General features: G+C 39.9%; 1 protein-coding gene and 1 long non-coding RNA gene across 4 annotated transcripts in view; both read right to left on the reverse strand.

Moving 5' to 3' along the window:
• The window catches only part of gse1b (Gse1 coiled-coil protein b), a 128823-nt gene that overhangs the window by 54459 nt on the left and 59393 nt on the right, over positions 1 to 14971 (reverse strand). The gene's annotated exons all lie outside the window — the stretch shown is intronic.
• On the reverse strand, positions 8123 to 9162 carry LOC103462882 (uncharacterized). Its single transcript, XR_533405.2, has 2 exons — positions 8512 to 9162; positions 8123 to 8405 (listed from the first exon to the last, which is right to left on the reverse strand). It is a non-coding gene; the product is annotated as an uncharacterized LOC103462882 (long non-coding RNA).

Consider the following 14971-nt stretch of genomic DNA (forward strand, 5'->3'; position numbering starts at 1 on the left):
TATATATATATATATATATATATATATGTATATATATATATATATAGCTAGCATAGATCATAGATGACATTCTGGTGATTGATGCAAGTTAATCCTGCAGTTCTAAGACTTTGTAAATGAGTTGTTGATGAACTCTTGAAATAACTGTCAAAGGTTCAACCTGTGTCTCGTTTTTTTTCTTCATTTTGTTGACTGTGGTTCATCTCAAAGCTTTACAAATAGGAGTTTGGCACCCTCTCCAGACTAATACATGTCAGTCACTCCGTTTCTCATCTATTCCTGTATTTCTTAAGAGGACATGCAGAAGCTGGGTGTCTTCAGAACACAAATGAAGACCGACTCTGAATTTGCAAGACGTATTGGCAGACAGAAGATATATGATGACCAGGAGTTGACCTTAAACAAAACTTCGAGGAACTGGGTGTGTCAGCGAGGTCAGTTGAAGTGCATCTCTTCTGGAGCATTTGATGTGGTTACCAGTCCAAACTACATGACGATGATGAATATGAAAACAATGTGTAAGGACAAGCAAAAGCACTGCATTCCTTAGCGTAATGAAAATGCCAATGCAGGGTGTAATTGTGGAAATTACAGAATGATTAGATTGCAGGTTTGCAGAAGTAAACTCCGCATGGCAGAGATAAATGCATGTACCAGAGGTAAGTTGTTGAAAAACTATTTAGTCTGATGGAGACAGAGAACAAACAAACAAACAAAAAAAGAAAAATCAGTGAGCATATGCAGTTTGTGTAGATCTAGTATGATTACATTTACAATGAGAGGTCGTTTAACTTTGTTAAGCTGTGGGAGGCACGATGCTCAAACATGGATCCAGTTAACCATTTATTGAGGGGAATACCTATAACCAACAAGACGTTTTCTTTTGTATTTCTTTCTCTACTGATGGGAGTGACTCCTTTCCAGGTAAAAACATTTAAAACCATTAGTGGTTACTTAATGATTTAACGGAATGAAAATGATCAAATGTGCCATGCAGATGTTACATCAGATGAGCACTTATGAGAAATGTTGTAACAATGTGTTAGAGATCAGTAACACACAGAACACATTTTGAAATTAAAAAGATGATGTTTCATGAACAGAAGAAACAATTCGTGGACAAAACTGAAGGTATTATGGCACCAAATAGTTAAACTTTACTGGTATATTGGGCCTGTTTGTACATGTATTCATGTACGTCACTCTCTCTGCAAGTTCAGAAAAGAATTGTTGATAATTAAAGCTACTAGCAAGACTTTTCCGTAAAATCAACCCGATTCACCTTCAATACAGTTTTTCAAATGTCACTGTGAGTTTTTCTGGAAATTTGGAAGTTTGCTCTTAAGAATTAATGTGAAATCTACCCTCTAAAAACATGTTTCTGTGCACAAAAGGTTCTGATGACATAAGAGTCAAAATGCCTCTGATCAAAGTTCTTTAGATTATATGTTGCTTGCTTTTTGTTCTTTGGACATTTTTAATAAAATTTCTCCTTTAAAGTTGTTCACTTGAATTCTGTTTGGCTGTAGAGGTTTGAGACAACGGGACAACAATGTATGGATTTAGACACAATGCTAAAATACTTTGAAGTGGACAGAAATTGCCAGACTTCAATATCCAAGATCCATACTTGGATATTATCTTGAGCAAAGTTGCTAAAAACAATCCATACGGTCTGGTCAATAAGTTTACATTCAAGGGTCCCTACAATATTTAGATATATTTAGAGTCGAACCGTTTCAAAAACTGATAGGCTGGACACTTAAAACAAAAAAATAAAATCCTCAAATGCTTTAGAATCTGTAAAAATATCTCAAACATTTCTCTTCTATCATAACATTCACCAGAGCAAGCTCATCAATGTTATTCCTCTGCTCTTGTGATGTCATCATCCTAAACATGGAGAAAGCAGCATAAGAGTTTGACCTGTTTTAGTTCTAAGCATTTTTTTTTTAAATCCCGCAGTTTAAGTTGATTAAAATGAAACTCACAATGAAAACATTTGTTAGTGAAAAATGTAAAACTGCATAGTGTCTTTAACTAGTGCAGACTGATTTGAAAAGGGGGGATCTAAAGTTGTAAGAGCTAAACAAAGCTATTTTAATTCAGAAAACACAAATGGGAAAAATGTAAGAAACGTTAAAGAGAAAAGAAGGGTAAAAATAATTAAAAACAGCTACAGTGAAACCCGGTGAACACTTAGATCTACTTCACTACAAATCAGATCCTCAATCTTACTTTTGTCTTAACAGCAGAGGAAAACTAAAGAAAAAAAAACACTTACAGAAGTAACTCATACCTTAGATTGTTCCAGATATTTCTGAGACTTCCAGCCATAAGACCATCAGCAGCAACTCTGTCACCGTATTTTTTTCTTTACTTTGTATTTGCTAAGCGTATTTTCATTTCATTAACAATGCTCTGTGTGGGCAGTACAGTGATGTTAACACTACAGGGACACTTAGTGTATGTGCTATGCATACAGAGAATTGTAACACAGAGAGTTTAGAGTTTATCTACATGATGCTGCAGTGCAAGAAGTGGCCAGTTTTCCACCATATCTTATTTGTGACATGGCTATAGAGGCACAATATGGGAGCATCTGAATTCCTTAGTATAACAAACAGTTTCAGGGATAATCCAGTAAATACATTTGTAGATGGTGTATTGTTTAAGAGGTCACTTCAGAACCTTCCCTTAAAGTTGCTCAGGGCCAAAGGGAGTCTAAGAAAAAGGCAGAAGTTTCTTTAATTTTAGCCTAATCCGTTAACTGTACTTTTTACTTTCTTTTCTATTTATCCCCCTTTCATTTCATTTAATTAAATATTGAAAGTCCATTTGCTGTGTAAAGCATCTTTCCTCCAGCTATTGGAAGCATCTTTTTCATCTGCCAGCTTGCTTTCTTCCTTTTAGTCTTTGAGACATTGAATTAATTTAGCTGATAAAAACACAACTGTACAGCAGAACATAATAATGCCGGTCTTATATTGTGCTATGCAAAGAGCTACCAGTGCTAGCACAGGGGCTACTATGAATTTGCTTTTACAAGCAAAATTAGCCTTGGTGCCTCCTAAAAAGCTGAAAGCACGTGTAAAGATTAGGACGCTGTACGTTTGGTGTAGGTATGTCCTTTCACTGCCCCTCCCTGCGTTACTTTCCTTCTCCCTAGGGGCTCAGGCAGCAAAGTGAGAACGGTACAGTAAGACGATAAGGGAGGCTAAGGCGCTTCTATCCCCTGCAGAACACACATACTCAAAGGGATAAGCTACGGGCTAGTCCAGATCCTCGAAACACAGAAAACACGAAGAAGCAGACGTTACAAAGCAGAAGCTCTCGTCTCGGTGCTAAGCAAGCAGGGAAAAAGAGGGAGGGAGGAAGACGAGAGAATGGAGGGATTTAGTTTCCATCTAAAGGATGAACATGCCGTCTCCTCCTCTCGGCTAGAACAGACTCTTGCATCCCCCTTTTGCCTCCGATCGCCAATTCAGCCCACTTTTCAGCTCAGTCAGTGTGCCCTCAAAACACCCACCATCATTGGACAACTGGGTTACTGACGACGGATACATGAAGTGTTTTGTAACACTTTGCATTCCAAAGCAACATAAGCTATGGCTACGAACACTGGAAACACGTTCTTCAAGCCAAGCACACACTTCACACTCCTCCGACACACTTTTCCCATGCAGATGGTGTGTTTAAAACCAGCAGGGACGGTCTCTGCATGTGTGTGTGTGTGTGTTGGCGATATGTATGCAAACCGGTCGGCGTACCCTCAACATCTCACCTGGGGGACAAGGAATTAATACGAGCAAATTTCTCCGCGCTCATTTTTGTTTTGATGGTAAAAAGACCATCTGCTTGCCATCCTGCTCCACCAAGGGGAAAAAATAAAATAAAGAGAAGCGGATTGCACTGCAGTCGAGCCCCACGGCCCTTTTCTCTTCACCGYGCTCTAGATCCCATCTACACTCACTCCAACACAACGAGGGGCAGAGATAACACCTCAAGGCCATAGTGTTGCTGCCCCCATTACATCCTCCTCTGTGGATTTCCGATGAACAAGGGTGACTGATCAGAGAAGAACATCACAAGCACTTTCATCCACAATAACGCATATAAGAGGAGCAACGCTCATCTGAAGCACACAAATTACACTGATGGCCAGTTTAATTTGAAAATCAAAATTTTGCAAAAAAAAAGAAAAAAAAACAAAAAAAAAAAAAAAATTACACTGATGGCCAGTTTAATTTGAAAATCAAAATTTTGCAAAAAAAAAGAAAAAAAAAGAAAAAGAAAATCTCATGCAAGTTTAATAAATTCAAGCTTGTTTGCCAAGCAAAAAAAAACAAAACAAAGAAATGATCAAACCTGTTGTTTAACAACTATAATAATTATTCAGTTATAGATTTTATTACAGATGATAAGAGAATAGTACACAGGATTTATTTAGTCATCATACATGGTGTATTTTCCTCTGGATTCTTGCCAGAGAGTAATAAAAGAGAGCTGTTCTGAGTCGYACTTTCAAATAATCCCAAAATATCGGTTAAAATGTTTGTTTGTTTTCCTTCCATTGGGACGCATATGGGYGTCAGATCTAAACAGGAGACATGATGCATTCATAGACTAAAGCCAAAATAATAACCCAGTGTATGCAACAGAACGTTGATATTACAAAGTCAGTCATTGGTTTGAGTACTGCCATACTGAAGTGTGTCACCTGCTCAGGCCATATTTGTTTTAATAGGATCCATTTCAGTTGTGTTTTTATACAAGTTAGTGGAACAGCACAGTGTATTTCTGAATTAAACATAAATGTAATTCACATTCCTGGGTCTCTTCATAGTTGGTAGCAGACTGCATACAATGAGATGAGTAGATTACAGTTAAAAAAGTGCTAGAAAAGTAGGACAGCAGTGAAAATAAAACATTAGGTGTTATTAAGGCCACCTGTTAGACCTGGACAGTTTGTAGACTCTGGTCCTTTAGCTTGTCGCCAGCGATGATCAAAAGAGAATCCATAAACAAAGATGTATAAATTGTTAATTTCATATGCAAATCCCCCAAAAATATAATGCTGAATCTGACTGATGCCATTCCCCTGCTTGGGTAGCTGTATTAATATCCTTACGTGTTTGCCAGTGTCATCTCATGCTGAAAAGAGACTCTGATGCATAATGCAGGAAGGACTGCTCAATCTATAATCACAATATTAGTGTTTGCAAAGGGCTGGTTCTATTGCAATATTTGTCGGTTATTATTATGAGGTTTTATGAATAAACATTTTTGCACATCAATAAGATATTCGGTCTGTTGGATGAAGTCTCTCTCCTGGCACAGATGACAACACTCATGGTTTTAAAGGTCACAGAGAGCACTAAAAGCAACAATGTTTTTAATCCAGTCTCCTGTTGTTGCACAGCTATCCTCTTGAAAAAGTCTTTATTCACTGTYGTTCTCAGAAACAATAGTCTCAATTAATATCACTCACCAAAATAAAATACAAAAACTTTCAGTTATTATTATTAATCTGCAACAACTATGGTTACAGCAGCCACTGGTGATTTTTTTGAGTCTGCTACCAAGCATATTTTGAATAAATTGAGGTCCACCAATGTATTCAAAATAAAAAATGACCATAGTGACTGACAGGACTTTTTGCAAAAAAATGAGTTGCCCACCCCGATGTTAGACTGTAGTGTTGCCCTATGACAGTATGTGGTCTGACACAGCTGACCACGAATAAATACAAGCATTTGCAAGTTGGCAAAGTCCCAATGGCTTTGTGCAAGCTAGCATGGGAATCATGCCAAACCCTTAATTCTCTTTACTAGCACTGATATGAAATCCTCCACTTTTCCCACTGTATGTGAACAAAAATAAAAGAAAACTTAACTCAAAAGAAGCGTTTTTATTCCAACCCAGCTTTTTGAAATGCATGTAAAAACATGCTGAGGAGAAAAAACACATGAACTAATTTTTACGTGTGTGTTTATCCGTGTATTAGGATACAGATGGGGTCCAGTAGGCTGTTAGAAACCCTCTTTGACAGAGGCTTAACAAGGCCATTGCCTTGTGGCTCCTGCATCTGTTTCAGCATTGAGGTGCCAAAAGAGACAAGCACGCAGCTTGGCAAAAGCTTACGTTTGCAAGAACACACAAGCATTTCATAACTTTTATATCATTATTGTCCTCTTTTATGTTTTAATGATAGAGTTTACCCTTTTTGTGCCATATAAAGGATTGTTTTTGCACATTTTGCTATTTAACTAGTTGGAAGAAACAAGAAAACCAGCAGTGAAAGAAAACGTCGGATTTAATTAGCGGCTTGTTTGAAGCAAAATAGTTGAGTCAAATTAAAGTGTGTATTGTGGTGTAAAGAACAAAGTACCAAGTACCRTCTTTATAATCAAGSCTATATATTACAGCTTCAACCAGCCGAGACACTTAAACCTGGCTTCTAAACTTTGACTAACATTGGATAAAAGGAAACCATGTTTATCTTTCACTGAGAGCTAGCTAAACACGCATCTATAGCTCTGTGTGTTTTAGAGGTGTGGCTGTTTGTACAGAAAGTGAGAATGCACAGTAGGGTATTTGCAGTTGTCGGATACAGTTAAGGCCCCTCATTAACAGCCAAACTCTACAGAGGCCATTTAGAGCAGCCCAAAACTCAGCTTAGCTGCCACAAACACACGCTGTCCCTCTCTCCATCCCTCCTTCGCTGCTCCCTCCACTCGTCCTGGCAGTGTCTCCCCCTGCCGGCAGGTGCACACTCCGGTGGCAGCCAAAGTGCCAACCTGCCCTCCATATGCCCGCCTCCGCAGTGCCAGCTTATTCTTGCCACTCCCCACTAGGATTCAGCTGGCCGGCCCTCCCCAAATCTGTTCACGCACCCCACCACTTGTCCTCCCTTCCCACACACACACACGCACACACGCACACACACGCACGCACACGCACGCACGCACGCACACACACACACACACACACACGCACACCCCCGCACGCGCGCGCACACACACACACACACACACGCACACGCACACACACTCATCCCTTGCCTTTTTGTGTGTCTCTTTCTCTCTCGTTGGCATCTTTCCTCGTTTATCCCTTTTCTCACCTTRCACTGCATTTCTCTGACCCTCATCTGATGTTCAACATTCTCTCGAGCATCCCCCCAAGTTGTCAAGCTTCACTGACATGAGACTCAGAGACTGGAGCGGCCACAATCAGGTTGAGGATCCACATCCATCTGAGCTGGAGTGCAGGAGAAGTGAGTGTCAGATCAATACRTAATCCCTCAACTGGTGGTGCTCTGGGATTTACTTGGAAATCTGCTTTCAAACGAGTGGCATAGGCCGATTTTTGTCACCAGCTGCTAACCCCACAGCATTAATGAAAGGTGGAGAGTGTGTTTGTATTCATGCACTGACACCAACAAACAACTTGGGCATTGACTATCACAAACGAAGACGAGCAAGACTTGCATAACCACTACAGGCTATTTCAGCGGCACAATAGTTGGGAGGATTATGCTCATGYGAGCCTGTGCACAACAAAATAGAAATTCTGGTCAGAGCAGGAGCAGAAATTTGCAAGACCATGTAGACGTAGGTGGATTTTTGTGTGCATTTGTATATTTGTTCAATTATTTTTTTTAATGCAAAGTTTTGTTGCAATAATTTGCAAATGTGATCACTTTGCAGAATGACTAGGTTTTCAACATATTGCTTTTACTSTATTTAGTGGTTTCATCTGTGAAATGTGCTACATGCTACGTTATTGACTTACTTTCCTTTTATCTCTTCCAGAGAGTGTCTGTTTTTAGATTTCTGAGGCAAGATTTMTCCTAAAATCCTGACAAGGCTCCATGTAAACCTCCAACTAATGAACTATTCGAGCTGCTGTCTTGGGTGACATTGTGCTATGCGTTGATACCCAAGTTTTGCATCCCAGATATGACATCATCAATATCTGGCTGTTTTGTTTCTTCTYTTTTATACTTTTWAAAAAATATTTCTCCTGTTTTTAAAAAGGATGCRTGCCCTAAAAATTGTGGAAAAAATGGATAAGAACAATTTTATACATGCCTGCTGAAATGCAGTGAGTGAGATTTGCATGCAGTTCCTGATGCTGTGCTATTTATTTTGCGGTTGCTTTAAAGCTTTCATAAACAGAAAATGATGGAGCTGTAATCCTGTGCCTTCGCCTCATTATCCATCCGTCTCCTCCTGAGAAAATCATCTGACCGGTTCTAGAGTGTCTTATTCAGGTCACATCCATCTTCCACCATCCGCCGTCRAGCCTCTCGGCCTCGCACTCAGCACGAACGCAAATTTCCTGTGCAGCAYTAATTCTGATAGGATATTAAATCCAGTCCTTGCCCCATTCAAAGCCACCATCTAAGAACGACAGACAGCGAGAGGAAGAGTGAGTGAAGGAAGATGTGGACGAGGCAGGAGAAGATTGAGAGAGGGAGTAAAGAAGAGAGAGAGAGAGGAGAGAGACCTCGCCTTGAGTCATCTCCTGTCATTAACAGGATGTGATGAGCTCTTGCCGCTCTCTTAATCTGCCTCCCATGATTCAATTCCACTTCCTGTGTGCCGAAAGGATGGTAGCTCGGCACCAATCATCCACACAAACAAGAGCACAACTCAGACAGCAGCATCCTCTGCAAATGAAGTGGGAGACGGAGGTTATTCATTCATTACACCCCATGACTGTACCAAATTACACCTTTCGCTAATACAACGAGGTCTTTGGCTGTTCGTTTTAACCCCATTTTAACACTGACACATGATGATATGGGCATTTGCCAACTCATCTGTGGACACCACAGCCCCCACTCTGCTTCCTCCTATAGACTCTAGATACTTCAAAGCACCCCACGTGAATAATTATCATATGTCAAATGGCCAAAAGGCTGCATATTGCGGAGCAAAGATGGTGGAAAGTTATCTGTGAAGGAGGTGTGAACACATAAACTGCATAGAGAGGTCGTAGGTGAATGTCTGTAAAAGGAGAWGGAATAGAGGTGGACAGGYTTTGAAAGGGCAAGTGTCATCATCATAATCAGAATAAGAATTATATACAAAGACAAAAGAAAAATATATCACTTCTACTTTCTCTCACCTGTCAAAACCCCTAGTTACAACAGGAAGTTAGTTATTATATCCCATTTATGTYGTTTCTGTGCTTGTTTCACAACCGAAGGTTCATTTATTGAGCAGTAAAAAAAAAAAAGAAGAAAAAGGGCAAGGGAGATCTAATTTCATCAACATTTGTCAGCTCTGGAGTGTGTGCTGATTTGAGAGGGCTCACATTAAAGTGAGACAGGCTTATTAAAACGGTCAGGCGTGGCGACTTAACTGCCTGGCCCCGGTCTGGACAGCAGGTGCTTTGCCAGGGAGGAAGTGAATAAAATGTTACTGAAGCTCTGCAGCAGAGCAAAGGACACTTATCCAGTAACTGCTGGAACATCCGATGATCAGGCAGAACATTATGACCACTGATGGGTGAATTAAATAACAATGATTATCGTTATGAGCACCAAGTGAACAATTTCTGCTCAGATTAGGAAAAATGGGCAAATGTAATCATTTAATTAAGGGAACTGGTTTAGGACAACCCCAAAAACTGCAATTGTTGTGGGAGATTGCAGCACTGCAGTCAGGCTTTACGACTCGCATATCAATGTATTCAAGTATGAACAACAAATGTAATTTTTTAGCTAAATGATAAAAATTCTAGTAGTTTGTCATGGTTTTATTATACATGGATTAGTAAGAAAYGTTTTTTCGGTTTAAAGATTATTGGAAAATRTCAAGAGGTCTCAAAAGTGCAAAYATTTTTGTAAAATTAGAGAAAATTGATTTAATTAGTTTCTTGGCATTTAAGTCCACCCTTTAATCTGTCTTTTTAAACAAATCTTTCTCTCAATGGGCATTYGAAACTCACAAGGCTCTAGTTGTTTTTGMAGAATATATTKTCATTCATATTTCTTYGAAGTGCACAGTAGATTTAAGTTTAATGTAATAATGTAATTATAAAACAAAATCACCATTCAATTCCATAACTCACTGGCATTGTTTGCTGTTAAAAYGTATTTGCTTGTTTGTTAATGCTTTTACATGCAATWGGCYAAGTTATCTRAAAAGCTGAGGGCTGAYTAAGTTGATGTCTAAAAGTAGAATTTTCCACAGGATGTGACCTGTGCACACAAGAAGCAGATCAGATGAACACCATATGTCTAATGTAGGTTGTAAAAGTATAGGGCAAAGACAACTCCCATTTTACAGAAGATAAAAGCGTATACAGCATGGCCACTATATGTTATGTTCATTTATTATGCCAGACAAATGAGTGGAGAGGACTGTGGCCCCAGTCTGTCTGGAGTAATAGTCTGCTTGACATGCATCCACCATCCTCCAACTTTGACATCCACCCATTAGAGTTTTGTTGAACCTGGTGTTATTGGGGAACACAGTGTCAAGCATCCTGCAGAGATTCTGTGCAGTGACTGTGCTGCGGGTCAAAATCAATAAAATGCTCTCACCTTAAAAAAAAAAAGAAAAAAGACACTCGTCAGGCTTCACTTCATGTCTGCTATTCAATGCACAGTAGGCACTATTAKCGTCCATTTTTATTCCAATACGGTCACAAATAAAAACACAAATTGTACAGCACATGTACACGTGCTAATATGTAATAATTTGCATTGAGTCTGTGTGTAAGTGTGAGCATCATTGCATGCAGGGAGGGCTTAATTAGAGTTCTCTATAGTCTAATTTGATTAGTGGAAGTGAAAGAAGATGAAGGCAATTAGGGCTCAGTTATTTCTGCTGCTGGAATAATGTTTCAACAGAGACGTGACAAAACACACACAAACAAGCGCAGACACACATATTAAACGGCAAAATGCTGGTGAGCATGCATTCCGGTTTCTCACATTTCACTCAAGGGGGTTCACGGGAGTTTACAGTGACTCAACCCAGGAGAGCAGAGGTGAGCGTCCAAGTGTTTGACAAGCACGCCAAATGTGATATGTCCACAGTGAGACGGCTGTAAAGAAACCTTCTACCAGCCCAGTGCTGCTTCCGTCTGTACATTTGAATGTGTGTGTGTGTGTGTGTGTGTGCGTGGGTGTGCGTGTGCGTGTGTGTGTGTGTGTGTGTGTGTGCGCACTCTGTTCACAGCCGCAGAGGAGCAGAACAAACAAACCCACATGCAACACAATGCATTACACAAACTGCATTGCGTCTCCCTGGTGCCAAATTGACAAGACTACAACAGGGAACATAAAGGCAGAGGGAGGACTGACAGCGGTCCATAAATCATAGTCACTGCTGTGATACCAGTATTTACCCCCCTTTCCCTCCTCCTGCTCAAACTGCCCCCCTCAACCCCCAACTCCCCACCTGTTACCACAATAAATGATAACTGTAAAATAGTTGTTTATTCTCCCCTTTTCACTGTGCAGACAGATTCAATGTCTTGACAGAAAAGATACCAGTAAAAAGTTGTACAGTGAGAGGATAACGTTTAATATTTGATTGCCCGTAGCCATCCAGTAAAAGAAAAAGAAAGATGTGAGATCTTAATGATGCTTTAATGTGCTGGGATTTTGTTGTACCTGTTGGCAGGGCGTGTCACCCCCCCCCACCCTGATTCTTATCCAAAAGCAAATATAGAGACTGTTCTTCTTCTCAAGACAGCAGTTCTTTAAATATGGATTTTTAGTTAACTTTTACTAACGTTTTCATTGAGGTTGTTCAAATACGACTTGTTGTTTAAAAAAGTTTTATGTTAGTTTTTCAGAGATGCACCAATCAAATGCACAGACATTGAATGATAATCAGAGGGTATGTCCTCACATTTTGTGAGTTAATTTTAAAAACATCCATTAAGGTCAGAGACAAATGCTTTGATGCATTATTAATTAATCCTGCAAATCTTTTGTTTTTGCTAGATTCAAAACTGCTACATTTATCAAACAGCCAACAGTGCATTATTTGGCCTTAGAATGCAAAAAAATAAACAAATATCAGAATCGGTCAGAAATATAATCAGCAAAAACATGAATGGGAATCAACCCGAAAAAAAAAAAAAGCAAGATCAATTGCATATCTATTGTTTTCATACAAATGTGTGTGTTTGTTTCYGGATCTCCTCCTACACAGTTTCTGGTGGTGACTTGTGCCCAGAGACTGTTCGGGGGCTGCAGGTTCGGAGGGTCGGAGTTTAACAGCTCTGGGTTTATGAGGGGGTTAACGGGGCAGCCGGTGTGACGAGCCACCGTCGACCTTTACAGCTGTGACCGAGGCGGTGCCACCTGCGGACTGACGTGGAACAGATGCCACACTGTGTATGGGTCAGAGCTTTTATAGCAAGGGCAGGATGAGAAAGACGGAGAGAGCGAGAGAGAGAAGGCGAGGGGGGGGAAATAGGGGGAGAGGAAGGGGGAGGGAGCTGGTAGTCTATCATTGTGACTGCTTTACTGCCGTTCCTGCCATCTAATGACAGAGCTGTCTGAGCACATGGAGCGGGAGAGATGGAAGGATAGCAGGACTGTAAGGCAGAGAGGGGGTAAAACAGATAAATGGATACAATGATAGAGTGAAGTGAGGGATAAAAGCATAGTGGGAGGAGGAGAAGGACACAGAGAGATGGCCGACACTTGAGTAGGATGCTTGCATAGAGAGACGAAGATGCAGAGAAGGAGATTTGTGGGAATTGATTGGAGGAGATGGTCTCAGTTAGGAATACAGGGAAGGAAGGATATTGTAGTTAATTGGATCTAATGATTTCACTGCTGCACAGATAATCTTCTAACACAGTATGGATTCCTCTGGCAGATTCATCAATGGGATCTCTCCTGTGACTAATGTTACCAGCACATTCAGATTCACCCTTACACTGTATGAACATGCAAACCCTCGAGTTGTGTGTGTTTTTTYCCCTTCTTTCTTTCTTTTAAGCTGAGAATCATGAGTGATTAGTCCACTCTCTGATCCAGGGCTTAACACCCAGCATCGCTCGCACACATATTGATTACTCTGGTAGGAGCTTGTCTTAGACATAGAAGAAAGATGTTTTGTCCATCTTGTTGGTTCTCTGCGAATTGATTACAAAAGACAGGCAGGGAGGTAGGAACACGGTGCACAGCAATAATGAAAGTGGGTTGGCTGCAGAGTTTCTTGTTCCCCACTTTCATTTTTAGGCATGGAAAGTGCATTTGAAAAGGTGTGTGATATGTTTATTTCTCATTTTCTGTTGTGCATGTTATGTTGCATCACCAGACTCAACTAAGCCTGAGCAGAGTTTAGCAACGTGAGGCAAACTCTCGGGTTTCATGATGCTCTGAAGAACGATGCACACTTTTAGGCCAAGTGATGCAAACTTGGATTTCTCTATTTGCTCACAGAACACCAAAGAACTTTTTTATTTACAACTACCTCACTGGGATCTTATTGCTATGAGACAACGGTGCAACCCACCAGTACACTGCATGTGCACCTTGCAGTCAGTCATTTTAACATGTTCAGGTTAATTTGACAAGTAGTTTTTATGCAAAACTAAGATTTTCCAGTAAACTAAGATTTTTCGGGGGGAGTTCCAGTAAACAGAYGGAAAAAAGTTTGACAATATTGCAAAACATGCAGAAATGTCAAAATATTCCTTCTTTTACAGCTTTTTTAAAAAATATATTTTTATTCTTTTGAATTAGTTTCTTTTCTTTATTTTCTTATTTTTAATTATTTTTTATAATCTATTTGGGCTGCCTCGTTTACTAGTTAAAATTTAATTTAATTTGTTATATTCAATTTATTTTTGTTTATTTTAATAAATAAGTTAACTTTTATTTTCTAGTATATTCTAATAAATTTTTTTAACATCTTTCACAGCTATTCTACTCATGTCAGTGTAACATTTGACACAGTGAAATGCCTTGTGAATCTCTTCTGACAATTACTTTTAAATGCTTYTTTTGTTGTTGGGAGAATTTCAACTTTGAATGGGAGCCAATATAAAAATAAAGTTTGACTGATTGATGTAATTCYGACCAGAGGATYGGATTTCTGCTGGGTTGTATGAAATTAGACTTGATTTTAAAAAGTCTGATAGATTTCCTTTCAAAGACATTMCTTCATTCTGTGATTTGCTGTAAGAMGACGCCAGCACCTCTTGCTTTSTACCTCAGTTTACTTATTACCTCAGTGGTATGTTGTTTAAAATAAGTAAATAAAACAACAAAAGGAATGAAAATAAATCGACTCCTACTTCCATATGTTTTTCTCTACTCCTTTTTCTCCTTCTCACTGATCAACCAAACAACTTTAGAGGGAGCCACACATAAAAAAAAGGAGCTGGCACATCTAGGCATGGTTCAAGTAAAGGTATATGTGGAGGATGGATGTGAGAAAATAAAGAGAATTTTGAGTATTCTATGAAGTGGGTGGAATGTATAGCAAAAAAAATAAAAACATTAGAGGTGTGAAAAGGTGAGGTGGAGGAATACGCCGAAACATTGACACGACCTCCATTTTGAAGTGGCTGCTCTCTGGCTCTGCTCTCCCTCAGCTGTGATGTAAATGCGACCCAAGTTCAAGTGCTTCTCCTCTCCACCTTTATCTCTGCGCCCCGCGCCGTTGTTCGACCTTAATACATTTCTTTCTGCATTCCGCCCGCTTTCTTCCCATCAAAACCTCGGCCACCCCTCCCACAAATGCACGCACAGCCCATTCCTCTTTATTTAACCCAACCTTTTTTGTTGTCAAATAATCATGGGGAACTAGCATGTGTCTGACATGGTCTCCAAGGCAACGGCGGTTAAGACGGGAAGGCAGGCAGGGGCTCATTCAGTGGTTGAATGAAAGAAGGGGGAAGAGAAGAAGCAACCCACAGTGTCGGTCTCTCTCTCTCTCTCCTTCTTACACACACACACACACACACACACACACACACACAC

Source organism: Poecilia reticulata, linkage group LG3, assembly GCF_000633615.1.
Source record: "Poecilia reticulata strain Guanapo linkage group LG3, Guppy_female_1.0+MT, whole genome shotgun sequence".
Lineage (NCBI taxonomy): Eukaryota > Metazoa > Chordata > Actinopteri > Cyprinodontiformes > Poeciliidae > Poecilia > Poecilia reticulata.